At 43.8% G+C, this 17,291-nt stretch overlaps 1 protein-coding gene across 1 annotated transcript in view; it reads right to left on the minus strand.

The window, feature by feature from the left end:
- Positions 1-17,291, minus strand: part of MYBPC3 (myosin binding protein C3) — a 164,693-nt gene that overhangs the window by 37,978 nt on the left and 109,424 nt on the right. The window lies entirely within an intron of this gene.

Raw genomic sequence — 17,291 nt, forward strand, 5'->3', positions numbered from 1 at the left:
CTGTGTACATACATTACTGATCCTGAGTTACATCCTGTATTATACTCCAGAGCTGCACTCACTATTCTGGTGGTGCAGTCACTGTGTACATACATTACATACATTACATTACTGATCCTGAGTTACAACCTGTATTATACTCCAGAGCTGCACTCACTATTCTGCTGGTGCAGTCACTGTGTACATACATTACATTAGTGATCCTGCGTTCCATCCTGTATTATACTCCAGAGCTGCACTCACTATTCTGCTGGTACAGTCACTGTGTACATACATTACATTACTGATCCTGAGTTACATCCTGTATTATACTCCAGAGCTGCACTCACTATTCTGCTGGTGGAGTCACTGTGTACATACATTACATTACTGATCCTGAGTTACATCCTGTATTATACTCCAGAGCTGCACTCACTATTCTGGTGGTGCAGTCACTGTGTACATACATTACATTACTGATCCTGAGTTACCTCCTGCATTATACTCCAGAGCTGCACTCACTATTCTGCTGGTGCAGTCACTGTGTACATACATTACATTACTGATCCTGAGTTACATCCTGTATTATACTCCAGAGCTGCACTCACTATTCTGCTGGTGCAGTCACTGTGTACATACATTACATTACTGATCCTGAGTTACATCCTGTATTATACCCCAGAGCTGCACTCACTATTCTGCTGGTGCAGTCCCTGTGTACATACATTACTGATCCTGAGTTACATCCTGTATTATACTCCAGAGCTGCACTCACTATTCTGGTGGTGCAGTCACTGTGTACATACATTACATTACTGATCCTGAGTTACATCCTGCATTATACTCCAGAGCTGCACTCACTATTCTGCTGGTGCAGTCACTGTGTACATACATTACATTACTGATCCTGAGTTACATCCTGCATTATACTCCAGAGCTGCACTCACTATTCTGCTGGTGCAGTCCCTGTGTACATACATTACATTACTGATCCTGAGTTACATCCTGCATTATACTCCAGAGCTGCACTCACTATTCTGCTGGTGCAGTCACTGTGTACATACATTACATTACTGATCCTGAGTTACAACCTGTATTATACTCCAGAGCTGCACTCACTATTCTGCTGGTGCAGTCACTGTGTACATACATTACATTACTGATCCTGAGTTACATCCTGTATTATACCCCAGAGCTGCACTCACTATTCTGCTGGTGCAGTCACTGTGTACATACATTACATTACTGATCCTGCGTTCCATCCTGTATTATGCTCCAGAGCTGCACTCACTATTCTGCTGGTGCAGTCATTGTGTACATACACTACAATACTGATCCTGAGTTACATCCTGTATTATACTCCAGAGCTGCACTCACTATTCTGCTGGTGTAGTCACTGTGTACATACATTACATTACTGATCCTGCGTTCCATCCTGTATTATGCTCCAGAGCTGCACTCACTATTCTGCTGGTGCAGTCATTGTGTACATACACTACAATACTGATCCTGAGTTACATCCTGTATTATACTCCAGAGCTGCACTCACTATTCTGCTGGTGCAGTCACTGTGTACATACACTACATTACTGATCCTGAGTTACCTCCTGTATTATACTCCAGAGCTGCACTCACTATTCTGCTGGTGCAGTCACTGTGTACATACATTACATTACTGATCCTGAGTTACATCCTGTATTATACTCCAGAGCTGCACTCACTATTATGCTGGTGCAGTCACTGTGTACATACATTACATTACCGATCCTGAGTTACATCCTGTATTATACTCCAGAGCTGCACTCACTATTCTGCTGGTGCAGTCACTGTGTACATACATTACATTACTGATCCTGCGTTCCATCCTGTATTATGCTCCAGAGCTGCACTCACTATTCTGCTGGTGCAGTCACTGTGTACATACACTACATTACTGATCCTGAGTTACATCCTGAATTATACTCCAGAGCTGCACTCACTATTCTGCTGGTGCAGTCACTGAGTACATACATTACTGATCCTGAGTTACCTCCTGTATTATACTCCAGAGCTGCACTCACTATTCTGCTGGTGCAGTCACTGTGTACATACATTACATTACTGATCCTGCGTTCCATCCTGTATTATGCTCCAGAGCTGCACTCACTATTCTGCTGGTGCAGTCACTGTGTACATACATTACACTACTGATCCTGAGTTACATCCTGTATTATAATCCAGAGCTGCACTCACTATTCTGCTGGTGCAGTCACTGTGTACATACATTACATTACTGATCCTGAGTTACATCCTGTATTATGCTCCAGAGCTGCGCTCACTATTCTGCTGGTGCAGTCACTGTGTACATACATTACACTACTGATCCTGAGTTACATCCTGTATTATCCTCCAGAGCTGCACTCACTATTCTGGTGGTGCTATCACTGTGTACATACATTACCTTACTGATCCTGTGTTACCTCCTGTATTATACTCCAGAGCTGCACTCACTATTCTGCGGGTGCAGTCACTGTGTACATACATTACATTACTGATCCTGAGTTACATCCTGCATTATACTCCAGAGCTGCACTCACTATTCTGCTGGTGCAGTCCCTGTGTACATACATTACATTACTGATCCTGAGTTACATCCTGCATTATACTCCAGAGCTGCACTCACTATTCTGCTGGTGCAGTCACTGTGTACATACATTACATTACTGATCCTGAGTTACATCCTGTATTATACTCCAGAGCTGCACCCACTATTCTGCTGGTGCAGTCACTGTGTACATACATTACATTACTGATCCTGAGTTACATCCTGCATTATACTCCAGAGCTGCACTCACTATTCTGCTGGTGCAGTCACTGTGTACATACATTACATTACTGATCCTGAGTTACATCCTGCATTATACTCCAGAGCTGCACTCACTATTCTGCTGGTGCAGTCCCTGCGTACATACATTACATTACTGATCCTGAGTTACATCCTGCATTATACTCCAGAGCTGCACTCACTATTCTGCTGGTGCAGTCACTGTGTACATACATTACATTACTGATCCTGAGTTACATCCTGTATTATACCCCAGAGCTGCACTCACTATTCTGCTGGTGCAGTCCCTGTGTACATACATTACTGATCCTGAGTTACATCCTGTATTATACTCCAGAGCTGCACTCACTATTCTGGTGGTGCAGTCACTGTGTACATACATTACATTACTGATCCTGAGTTACAACCTGTATTATACTCCAGAGCTGCACTCACTATTCTGCTGGTGCAGTCACTGTGTACATACATTACATTAGTGATCCTGCGTTCCATCCTGTATTATACTCCAGAGCTGCACTCACTATTCTGCTGGTACAGTCACTGTGTACATACATTACATTACTGATCCTGAGTTACATCCTGTATTATACTCCAGAGCTGCACTCACTATTCTGCTGGTGGAGTCACTGTGTACATACATTACATTACTGATCCTGAGTTACATCCTGTATTATACTCCAGAGCTGCACTCACTATTCTGGTGGTGCAATCACTGTGTACATACATTACATTACTGATCCTGAGTTACCTCCTGCATTATACTCCAGAGCTGCACTCACTATTCTGCTGGTGCAGTCACTGTGTACATACATTACATTACTGATCCTGAGTTACATCCTGTATTATACTCCAGAGCTGCACTCACTATTCTGCTGGTGCAGTCACTGTGTACATACATTACATTACTGATACTGAGTTACCTCCTGTATTATACTGCAGAGCTGCACTCACTATCCTGCTGGTGCAGTCACTGTGTACATACATTACATTACTGATCCTGAGTTACATCCTGTATTATACTCCAGAGCTGCACTCACTATTCTGCTGGTGCAGTCCCTGTGTACATACGTTACATTACTGATCCTGAGTTACATCCTGCATTATACTCCAGAGCTGCACTCACTATTCTGCTGGTGCAGTCACTGTGTACATACATTACATTACTGATCCTGAGTTACATCCTGTATTATACTCCAGAGCTGCACCCACTATTCTGCTGGTGCAGTCACTGTGTACATACATTACATTACTGATCCTGAGTTACATCCTGTATTATACCCCAGAGCTGCACTCACTATTCTGCTGGTGCAGTCACTGTGTACATACATTACATTACTGATCCTGAGTTACAACCTGTATTATACTCCAGAGCTGCACTCACTATTCTGCTGGTGCAGTTCCTGTGTACATACATTACATTACTGATCCTGAGTTACATCCTGTATTATACCCCAGAGCTGCACTCACAATTCTGCTGGTGCAGTCACTGTGTACATACATTACATTACTGATCCTGAGTTACAACCTGTATTATACTCCAGAGCTGCACTCACTATTCTGCTGGTGCAGTCACTGTGTACATACATTACATTACTGATCCTGAGTTACATCCTGTATTATACCCCAGAGCTGCACTCACTATTCTGCTGGTGCAGTCACTGTGTACATACATTACATTACTGATCCTGCGTTCCATCCTGTATTATGCTCCAGAGCTGCACTCACTATTCTGCTGGTGCAGTCATTGTGTACATACACTACAATACTGATCCTGAGTTACATCCTGTATTATACTCCAGAGCTGCACTCACTATTCTGCTGGTGTAGTCACTGTGTACATACATTACATTACTGATCCTGCGTTCCATCCTGTATTATGCTCCAGAGCTGCACTCACTATTCTGCTGGTGCAGTCATTGTGTACATACACTACAATACTGATCCTGAGTTACATCCTGTATTATACTCCAGAGCTGCACTCACTATTCTGCTGGTGCAGTCACTGTGTACATACACTACATTACTGATCCTGAGTTACCTCCTGTATTATACTCCAGAGCTGCACTCACTATTCTGCTGGTGCAGTCACTGTGTACATACATTACATTACTGATCCTGAGTTACATCCTGTATTATACTCCAGAGCTGCACTCACTATTATGCTGGTGCAGTCACTGTGTACATACATTACATTACCGATCCTGAGTTACATCCTGTATTATACTCCAGAGCTGCACTCACTATTCTGCTGGTGCAGTCACTGTGTACATACATTACATTACTGATCCTGCGTTCCATCCTGTATTATGCTCCAGAGCTGCACTCACTATTCTGCTGGTGCAGTCACTGTGTACATACACTACATTACTGATCCTGAGTTACATCCTGAATTATACTCCAGAGCTGCACTCACTATTCTGCTGGTGCAGTCACTGAGTACATACATTACTGATCCTGAGTTACCTCCTGTATTATACTCCAGAGCTGCACTCACTATTCTGCTGGTGCAGTCACTGTATACATACATTACATTACTGATCCTGAGTTACCTCCTGTATTATACTCCAGAGCTGCACTCACTATTCTGCTGGTGCAGTCACTGTGTACATACATTACATTACTGATCCTGAGTTACCTCCTGTATTATACTCCAGAGCTGCACTCACTATTCTGCTGGTGCAGTCACTGTTTACATACATTACATTACTGATCCTGAGTTACATCCTGTATTATACTCCAGAGCTGCACTCACTATTCTGCTGGTGCAGTCACTGTATACATACATTACATTACTGATCCTGAGTTACATCCTGTATTATACTCCAGAGCTGCACTCACTATTCTGCTGGTGCAGTCACTGTATACATACACTACATTACTGATCCTGAGTTACATCCTGAATTATACTCCAGAGCTGCACTCACTATTCTGCTGGTGCAGTCACTGTTTACATACATTACATTACTGATCCTGAGTTACATCCTGTATTATACTCCAGAGCTGCACTCACTATTCTGCTGGTGCAGTCACTGTATACATACATTACATTACTGATCCTGAGTTACATCCTGTATTATACTCCAGAGCTGCACTCACTATTCTGCTGGTGCAGTCACTGTGTACATACATTACATTACTGATCCTGAGTTACATCCTGTATTATACTCCAGAGCTGCACTCACTATTCTGCTGGTGCAGTCACTGTATACATACATTACATTACTGATCCTGAGTTACATCCTGTATTATACTCCAGAGCTGCACTCACTATTCTGCTGGTGCAGTCACTGTGTACATACATTACATTACTGATCCTGAGTTACCTCCTGTATTATACTCCAGAGCTGCACTCACTATTCTGCTGGTGCAGTCACTGTGTACATACATTACATTACTGATCCTGAGTTACATCCTGTATTATACTCCAGAGCTGCACTCACTATTCTGCTGGTGCAGTCACTGTGTACATACATTACATTACTGATCCTGAGTTACCTCCTGTATTATACTCCAGAGCTGCACTCACTATTCTGCTGGTGCAGTCACTGTGTACATACATTACATTACTGATCCTGAGTTACATCCTGTATTATACTCCAGAGCTGCACTCACTATTCTGCTGGTGCAGTCACTGTGTACATACATTACATTACTGATCCTGAGTTACCTCCTGTATTATACTCTAGAGCTGCACTCACTATTCTGCTGGTGCAGTCACTGTGTACATACACTACATTACTGATCCTGAGTTACATCCTGAATTATACTCCAGAGCTGCACTCACTATTCTGCTGGTGCAGTCACTGTTTACATACATTACATTACTGATCCTGAGTTACATCCTGTATTATACTCCAGAGCTGCACTCACTATTCTGCTGGTGCAGTCACTGTATACATACATTACATTACTGATCCTGAGTTACATCCTGTATTATACTCCAGAGCTGCACTCACTATTCTGCTGGTGCAGTCACTGTGTACATACATTACATTACTGATCCTGAGTTACCTCCTGTATTATACTCCAGAGCTGCACTCACTATTCTGCTGGTGCAGTCACTGTGTACATACATTACATTACTGATCCTGAGTTACATCCTGTATTATACTCCAGAGCTGCACTCACTATTCTGCTGGTGCAGTCACTGTGTACATATATTACATTACTGATCCTGAGTTACCTCCTGTATTATACTCCAGAGCTGCACTCACTATTCTGCTGGTGCAGTCACTGTGTACATACATTACATTACTGATCCTGAGTTACATCCTGAATTATACTCCAGAGCTGCACTCACTATTCTGCTGGTGCAGTCACTGTGTACATACATTACATTACGGATCCTGAGTTACCTCCTGTATTATACTCCAGAGCTGCACTCACTATTCTGCTGGTGCAGTCACTGTGTACATACATTACATTACTGATCCTGTGTTACATCCTGTATTATACTCCAGAGCTGCGCTCACTATTCTGCTGGTGCACTCACTGTGTACATACATTACATTACTGATCCTGAGATACATCCTGTATTATACCCCAGAGCTGCACTCACTATTCTGCTGGTGCAGTCACTGTGTACATACATTACATTACTGATCCTGAGATACATCCTGTATTATACTCCAGAGCTGCGCTCACTATTCTGCTGGTGCAGTCAATGTGTACATACATTACATTACTGATCCTGAGATACATCCTGTATTATACTCCAGAGCTGCGCTCACTATTCTGCTGGTGCACTCACTGTGTACATACATTACATTACTGATCCTGAGATACATCCTGTATTATACCCCAGAGCTGCACTCACTATTCTGCTGGTGCAGTCACTGTGTACATACATTACATTACTGATCCTGAGATACATCCTGTATTATACTCCAGAGCTGCGCTCACTATTCTGCTGGTGCAGTCAATGTGTACATACATTACATTACTGATCCTGAGATACATCCTGTATTATACTCCAGAGCTGCGCTCACTATTCTGCTGGTGCACTCACTGTGTACATACATTACATTACTGATCCTGAGATACATCCTGTATTATACTCCAGAGCTGCACTCACTTTTCTGCTGGTGCAGTCACTGTGTACATACATTACATTACTGATCCTGAGTTACCTCCTGTATTATACTCCAGAGCTGCACTCACTATTCTGCTGGTGCAGTCACTGTATACATACATTACATTACTGATCCTGAGTTACCTCCTGTATTATACTCTAGAGCTGCACTCACTATTCTGCTGGTGCAGTCACTGTGTACATACATTACATTACTGATCCTGAGTTACATCCTGTATTATACTCCAGAGCTGCACTCACTATTCTGCTGGTGCAGTCACTGTGTACATACATTACATTACTGATCCTGAGTTACCTCCTGTATTATACTCCAGAGCTGCACTCACTATTCTGCTGGTGCAGTCACTGTGTACATACATTACATTACTGATCCTGAGTTACATCCTGTATTATACTCCAGAGCTGCACTCACTATTCTGCTGGTGTAGTCACTGTGTACATACATTACATTACTGATCCTGTGTTCCATCCTGTATTATGCTCCAGAGCGGCACTCACTATTCTGCTGGTGCAGTCACTGTGTACATACATTACATTACTGATCCTGAGTTACATCCTGTATTATACTCCAGAGCTGCACTCACTATTCTGCTGGTGCAGTCACTGTGTACATACATTACATTACTAATCCTGAGTTACATCCTGTATTATACTCCAGAGCAGCACTCACTATTCTGCTGGTGTAGTCACTGTGTACATACATTACATTACTGATCCTGAGTTACATCCTGTATTATACTCCAGAGCTGCACTCACTATTCTGCTGGTGTAGTCGCTGTGTACATAAATTACATTACTGATCCTGAGTTACATCCTGTATTATACTCCAGAGCTGCACTCACTATTCTGCTGGTGCAGTCACTGTGTACATACATTACATTACTGATCCTGAGTTACATCCTGTATTATACTCCAGAGCTGCACTCACTATTCTGCTGGTGCAGTCACTGTGTACATACATTACATTACTGATCCTGAGTTACATCCTTTATTATACTCCAGAGCTGCACTCACTATTCTGCTGGTGCAGTCACTGTGTACATACATTACATTACTGATCCTGAGTTACATCCTGTATTATACTCCAGAGCTGCACTCACTATTCTGCTGGTGCAGTCACTGTGTACATACATTACATTACTGATCCTGAGTTACATCCTGTATTATACTCCAGAGCTGCACTCACTATTCTGCTGGTGCAGTCCCTGTGTACATACATTACATTACTGATCCTGAGTTACATCCTGTATTATACCCCAGAGCTGCACTCACTATTCTGCTGGTGCAGTCACTGTGTACATTACATTACTGATCCTGAGTTACCTCCTGTATTATACTCCAGAGCTGCACTCACTATTATGCTGGTGCAGTCACTGTGTACATACATTACATTACCGATCCTGAGTTACATCCTGTATTATACTCCAGAGCTGCACTCACTATTCTGCTGGTGCAGTCACTGTGTACATACATTACATTACTGATCCTGCGTTCCATCCTGTATTATGCTCCAGAGCTGCACTCACTATTCTGCTGGTGCAGTCACTGTGTACATACACTACATTACTGATCCTGAGTTACATCCTGAATTATACTCCAGAGCTGCACTCACTATTCTGCTGGTGCAGTCACTGAGTACATACATTACTGATCCTGAGTTACCTCCTGTATTATACTCCAGAGCTGCACTCACTATTCTGCTGGTGCAGTCACTGTATACATACATTACATTACTGATCCTGAGTTACCTCCTGTATTATACTCCAGAGCTGCACTCACTATTCTGCTGGTGCAGTCACTGTGTACATTACATTACTGATCCTGAGTTACCTCCTGTATTATACTCCAGAGCTGCACTCACTATTATGCTGGTGCAGTCACTGTGTACATACATTACATTACCGATCCTGAGTTACATCCTGTATTATACTCCAGAGCTGCACTCACTATTCTGCTGGTGCAGTCACTGTGTACATACATTACATTACTGATCCTGCGTTCCATCCTGTATTATGCTCCAGAGCTGCACTCACTATTCTGCTGGTGCAGTCACTGTGTACATACACTACATTACTGATCCTGAGTTACATCCTGAATTATACTCCAGAGCTGCACTCACTATTCTGCTGGTGCAGTCACTGAGTACATACATTACTGATCCTGAGTTACCTCCTGTATTATACTCCAGAGCTGCACTCACTATTCTGCTGGTGCAGTCACTGTATACATACATTACATTACTGATCCTGAGTTACCTCCTGTATTATACTCCAGAGCTGCACTCACTATTCTGCTGGTGCAGTCACTGTGTACATACATTACATTACTGATCCTGAGTTACCTCCTGTATTATACTCCAGAGCTGCACTCACTATTCTGCTGGTGCAGTCACTGTGTACATACATTACATTACTGATCCTGCGTTCCATCCTGTATTATGCTCCAGAGCGGCACTCACTATTCTGCTGGTGCAGTCACTGTGTACATACATTACATTACTGATCCTGAGTTACATCCTGTATTATACTCCAGAGCTGCACTCACTATTCTGCTGGTGCAGTCACTGTGTACATACATTACATTACTAATCCTGAGTTACATCCTGTATTATACTCCAGAGCAGCACTCACTATTCTGCTGGTGTAGTCACTGTGTACATACATTACATTACTGATCCTGAGTTACATCCTGTATTATACTCCAGAGCTGCACTCACTATTCTGCTGGTGTAGTCGCTGTGTACATAAATTACATTACTGATCCTGAGTTACATCCTGTATTATACTCCAGAGCTGCACTCACTATTCTGCTGGTGCAGTCACTGTGTACATACATTACATTACTGATCCTGAGTTACATCCTGTATTATACTCCAGAGCTGCACTCACTATTCTGCTGGTGCAGTCACTGTGTACATACATTACATTACTGATCCTGAGTTACATCCTTTATTATACTCCAGAGCTGCACTCACTATTCTGCTGGTGCAGTCACTGTGTACATACATTACATTACTGATCCTGAGTTACATCCTGTATTATACTCCAGAGCTGCACTCACTATTCTGCTGGTGCAGTCACTGTGTACATACATTACATTACTGATCCTGAGTTACATCCTGTATTATACTCCAGAGCTGCACTCACTATTCTGCTGGTGCAGTCCCTGTGTACATACATTACATTACTGATCCTGAGTTACATCCTGTATTATACCCCAGAGCTGCACTCACTATTCTGCTGGTGCAGTCACTGTGTACATTACATTACTGATCCTGAGTTACCTCCTGTATTATACTCCAGAGCTGCACTCACTATTATGCTGGTGCAGTCACTGTGTACATACATTACATTACCGATCCTGAGTTACATCCTGTATTATGCTCCAGAGCTGCACTCACTATTCTGCTGGTGCAGTCACTGTATACATACATTACATTACTGATCCTGCGTTCCATCCTGTATTATGCTCCAGAGCTGCACTCACTATTCTGCTGGTGCAGTCACTGTGTACATACACTACATTACTGATCCTGAGTTACATCCTGAATTATACTCCAGAGCTGCACTCACTATTCTGCTGGTGCAGTCACTGAGTATATACATTACATTACTGATCCTGAGTTACCTCCTGTATTATACTCCAGAGCTGCACTCACTATTCTGCTGGTGCAGTCACTGTATACATACATTACATTACTGATCCTGAGTTACCTCCTGTATTATACTCCAGAGCTGCACTCACTATTCTGCTGGTGCAGTCACTGTGTACATTACATTACTGATCCTGAGTTACCTCCTGTATTATACTCCAGAGCTGCACTCACTATTATGCTGGTGCAGTCACTGTGTACATACATTACATTACCGATCCTGAGTTACATCCTGTATTATACTCCAGAGCTGCACTCACTATTCTGCTGGTGCAGTCACTGTGTACATACATTACATTACTGATCCTGCGTTCCATCCTGTATTATGCTCCAGAGCTGCACTCACTATTCTGCTGGTGCAGTCACTGTGTACATACACTACATTACTGATCCTGAGTTACATCCTGAATTATACTCCAGAGCTGCACTCACTATTCTGCTGGTGCAGTCACTGAGTACATACATTACTGATCCTGAGTTACCTCCTGTATTATACTCCAGAGCTGCACTCACTATTCTGCTGGTGCAGTCACTGTATACATACATTACATTACTGATCCTGAGTTACCTCCTGTATTATACTCCAGAGCTGCACTCACTATTCTGCTGGTGCAGTCACTGTGTACATACATTACATTACTGATCCTGAGTTACCTCCTGTATTATACTCCAGAGCTGCACTCACTATTCTGCTGGTGCAGTCACTGTGTACATACATTACATTACTGATCCTGAGTTACATCCTTTATTATCCTCCAGAGCTGCACTCACTATTCTGACACTTTGTCTCATCTGCCTGCCATATATTGGTGGTGTCTCCTACCAGCGTCAGTCTAGGCCTCTTCTCTCCATGAGCCGCAGCTGCTACAGACCATAAATGTGACCTCAAATATCTTCTACGACCACAAATACCAAACAACAGAACACAACCAGACGCCATTAATAGATTTACTTGAACTTTGAGTTTCTACATTTTCCACATTTCCAGGACGTTCTGAAGAGCAGAACATAATGCAATAAAACAAAACCTAGTCCTCGCCCCCCGGCCACAAGGAAGCACGGCGGCCCCGACTCATCATAGTCTCTGCACCTTTTTCTGGAGTATAAATGGTTCCAGGGGTGACTGTTGTGTTTGCTTTGCGTTTGTTATTTTTTTTCGATGACTTTCTTTGGTTTCGTCTGTATTTTTGTGTTCGCGGTTACGCCCGTGGATTGCCCGTTATCCCCATGTTTTAGCCTCATTCTTCTTTTTTTTTTTTTGCTCTAAAAAAGTTCAAAAAGGGCAAAAGCCAAAATAAAAAAAATAGGGCATGTTTAATTTCGCATAAGTTTCATCAACGTCTTTTTGTTACTTTAGCGCAAAAAAACAGCAACAATTAACAAGAGGCAGAAAAAGAAAAGTCGCTTAAAAACATCTTCAGGCGATTTTCCACGGTTACATGCGGCTTCGCTACTGTAAAGGATTGTGGTGTAAAATAATAAGAATTCACATTTTTATATGGATTTACCAAGATGACATTAATTTTATCAGCTTTTCATCCCTAAAAAAAAAAAACAAGAAAAACTTCCTCACTCCAACAAGAGTCAGTTTAGGAAATCCATAGCAGATGTGTTATTTTCACCATTGACGGCGCCCCCTTCTGGGCTATTACAGAGGCCGATCTGCAGGGGCTGAGTGCGGCGTGTGCCATGGGTGCTGGATGCCGGGGATAGTGCCTACAAGCCGTTTCGCCTTGGTCAGAGTATTTAGATCCAGGGCTTAGGCCTAACTATGGCTCTGGGTATTAGGGAGCATGGACCTCCCTCTACAGCACATGTCAAACTTTGGCCCCCCCCCCGAGGGCCTATATGTGGCCCACGATGCTAGCACTGCCCCCACCCCCGGCATTGCATCTACAACCGTATCGGTATCCTGGATGTTGTAGTGGTAGATGTATTTTAATTGTTTTTAATGTATGGCCCATTATTCTGTATGGAGGACTATGTGGGGCCCATTATACTGTATGGAGGACTATGTGGGGCCATTATACTGTATGGAGGGCTATGTGGAGCCCATTATACTGTATGGAGGACTATGTGGGGCCCATTATTCTGTATGGAGGACTATGTGGGGCCATTATACTGTATGGAGGGCTATGTGGGGCCCATTATTCTGTATGGAGGACTATGTGGGCCCATTATACTGTATGGAGGACTATGTGGGCCCATTATACTGTATGGAGGACTATGTGGAGCCCATTATACTGTATGGAGGACTATGTGGGGCCATTATACTGTATGGAGGACTATGTGGGGCCATTATACTGCATGGAGGGCTATGTGGGGCCATTATACTGTATGGAGGACTATGTGGGGCCATTATACTGTATGGAGGACTATGTGGGGCCCATTATACTGTATGGAGGACTATGTGGGGCCATTATACTGTATGGAGGGCTATGTGGAGCCCATTATACTGTATGGAGGACTATGTGGAGCCCATTATACTGTATGGAGGACTATGTGGAGCCCATTATACTGTATGGAGAACTATGTGGAGCCCATTATACTGTATGGAGGACTATGTGGGGCCATTATACTGTATGGAGGACTATGTGGGGCCATTATACTGTATGGAGGACTATGTGGAGCCCATTATACTGTATGGAGGACTATGTGGAGCCCATTATACTGTATGGAGGACTATGTGGGGCCATTATACTGTATGGAGGACTATGTGGGGCCATTATACTGCATGGAGGGCTATGTGGGGCCATTATACTGTATGGAGGACTATGTGGGGCCATTATACTGTATGGAGGACTATGTGGGGCCCATTATACTGTATGGAGGACTATGTGGGGCCATTATACTGTATGGAGGACTATGTGGGGCCATTATACTGTATGGAGGACTATGTGGGGCCCATTATACTGTATGGAGGACTATGTGGGGCCATTATACTGTATGGAGGACTATGTGGAGCCCATTATACTGTATGGAGGACTATGTGGGGCCATTATACTGTATGGAGAACTATGTGGGGCCCATTATACTGTATGGAGGGTTATGTGGGGCCATTATACTGTATGGAGGACTATGTGGGGCCCATTATACTGTATGGAGGACTATGTGGGCCCATTATACTGTATGGAGGACTATGTGGGGCCATTATTCTGTATGGAGGACTATGTGGGGCCCATTATACTGTATGGAGGACTATGTGGAGCCCATTATACTGTATGGAGGACTATGTGGAGCCCATTATACTGTATGGAGGACTATGTGGAGCCCATTATACTGTATGGAGGACTATGTGGGGTCATTATACTGTATGGAGGACTATGTGGGGTCCATTATTCTGTATGGAGGACTATGTGGAGCCCATTATACTGTATGGAGGACTATGTGGGGTCATTATTCTGTATGGAGGACTATGTGGAGCCATTATTCTGTATGGAGGACTATGTGGGGCCATTATACTGTATGGAGGACTATGTGGGGCCCATTATTCTGTATGGAGGACTATGTGGGGCCATTATACTGTATGGAGGACTATGTGGGGCCCATTATTCTGTATGGAGGACTATGTGGGGTCCATTATACTGTATTGAGGACTATGTGGGGTCCATTATACTGTATTGAGGACTATGTGGGGCCATTATTCTGTATGGAGGGCTATGTGGGGCCATTATACTGTATGGAGGACTATGTGGGGCCATTATACTGTATTGAGGACTATGCGGGGCCATTATTCTGTATGGAGGGCTATGTGGGGCCATTATACTGTATGGAGGGCTATGTGGGGCCATTATACTGTATGGAGGACTATGTGGGGCCATTATACTGTATGGAGGACTATGTGGGGCCCATTATACTGTATGGAGGACTATGTGGGGCCATTATACTGTATGGAGGACTATGTGGGGCCATTATTCTGTATGGAGGACTATGTGGGGCCATTATACTGTATGGAGAACTATGTGGGGCCATTATACTGTATTGAGGACTATGCGGGGCCATTATTCTGTATGGAGGGCTATGTGGGGCCATTATACTGTATGGAGGACTATGTGGGGCCATTATACTGTATGGAGGACTATGTGGGGCCCATTATACTGTATGGAGGGCTATGTGGGGTCCATTATACTGTATGGAGGGCTATGTGGGGTCCATTATACTGTATGGAGGGCTATGTGGGGCCATTATACTGTATGGAGGACTATGTGGGGCCATTATACTGTATGGAGGACTATGTGGGGCCCATTAATCTGTATGGAGGACTATGTGGGGCCCATTGAACTGTATGGAGGACTATGTGGGGCCATTATACTGTATGGAGGACTATGTGGGGCCCATTATACTGTATGGAGGACTATGTGGGGCCCATTATACTGTATGGAGGGCTATGTGGGGCCATTATACTGTATGGAGGGCTATGTGGGGTCCATTATACTGTATGGAGGACTATGTGGGGCCATTATACTGTATGGAGGGCTATGTGGGGCCATTATACTGTATGGAGGGCTATGTGGGGCCATTATACTGTATGGAGGACTATGTGGGACCCATTATACTGTATGGAGGACTATGTGGGGCCATTATACTGTATGGAGGACTATGTGGGGCCATTATACTGTATGGAGGACTATGTGGGGCCATTATACTGTATGGAGGACTATGTGGGGCCCATTATACTGTATGGAGGACTATGTGGGGCCATTATACTGTATTGAGGACTATGCGGGGCCATTATTCTGTATGGAGGGCTATGTGGGGCCATTATACTGTATGGAGGACTATGTGGGGCCATTATACTGTATGGAGGACTATGTGGGGCCATTATACTGTATGGAGGACTATGTGGGGCCCATTATACTGTATGGAGGACTATGTGGGGCCATTATACTGTATGGAGGACTATGTGGGGCCATTATTCTGTATGGAGGACTATGTGGGGCCATTATACTGTATGGAGGACTATGTGGGGCCCATTAATCTGTATGGAGGACTATGTGGGGCCCATTGTACTGTATGGAGGACTATGTGGGGCCCATTGTACTGTATGGAGGACTATGTGGGGCCCATTATACTGTATGGAGGACTATGTGAGGCCCATTAATCTGTATGGAGGACTATGTGGGGCCCATTATACTGTATGGAGGACTATGTGGGGCCATTATACTGTATGGAGGACTATGTGGGGCCCATTATACTGTATGGAGGGCTATGTGGGGCCATTATACTGTATGGAGGGCTATGTGGGGTCCATTATACTGTATGGAGGACTATGTGGGGCCATTATACTGTATGGAGGACTATGTGGGGCCATTATACTGTATGGAGGGCTATGTGGGGCCATTATACTGTATGGAGGACTATGTGGGGCCATTATACTGTATGGAGGGCTATGTGGGGTCCATTATACTGTATGGAGGGCTATGTGGGGCCATTATACTGTATGGAGGACTATGTGGGGCCATTATACTGTATGGAGGACTATGTGGGGTCCATTATACTGTATGGAGGGCTATGTGGGGCCAGTATACTGTATGGAGGACTATGTGGGGCCATTATACTGTGTGGAGGACTATGTGGGGCCCATTATACTGTATGGAGGACTATGTGGGGCCATTATACTGTATGGAGGACTATGTGGGGCCATTATTCTGTATGGAGGACTATGTGGGGCCATTATACTGTATGGAGGACTATGTGGGGCCATTATACTGTATGGAGGACTATGTGGGGCCATTATACTGCAT

Source organism: Phyllobates terribilis, unplaced genomic scaffold (assembly GCF_046119375.1).
Source record: "Phyllobates terribilis strain yellow unplaced genomic scaffold, ASM4611937v1 Scaffold_13__5_contigs__length_258822181, whole genome shotgun sequence".
Classification (NCBI taxonomy): domain Eukaryota; kingdom Metazoa; phylum Chordata; class Amphibia; order Anura; family Dendrobatidae; genus Phyllobates; species Phyllobates terribilis.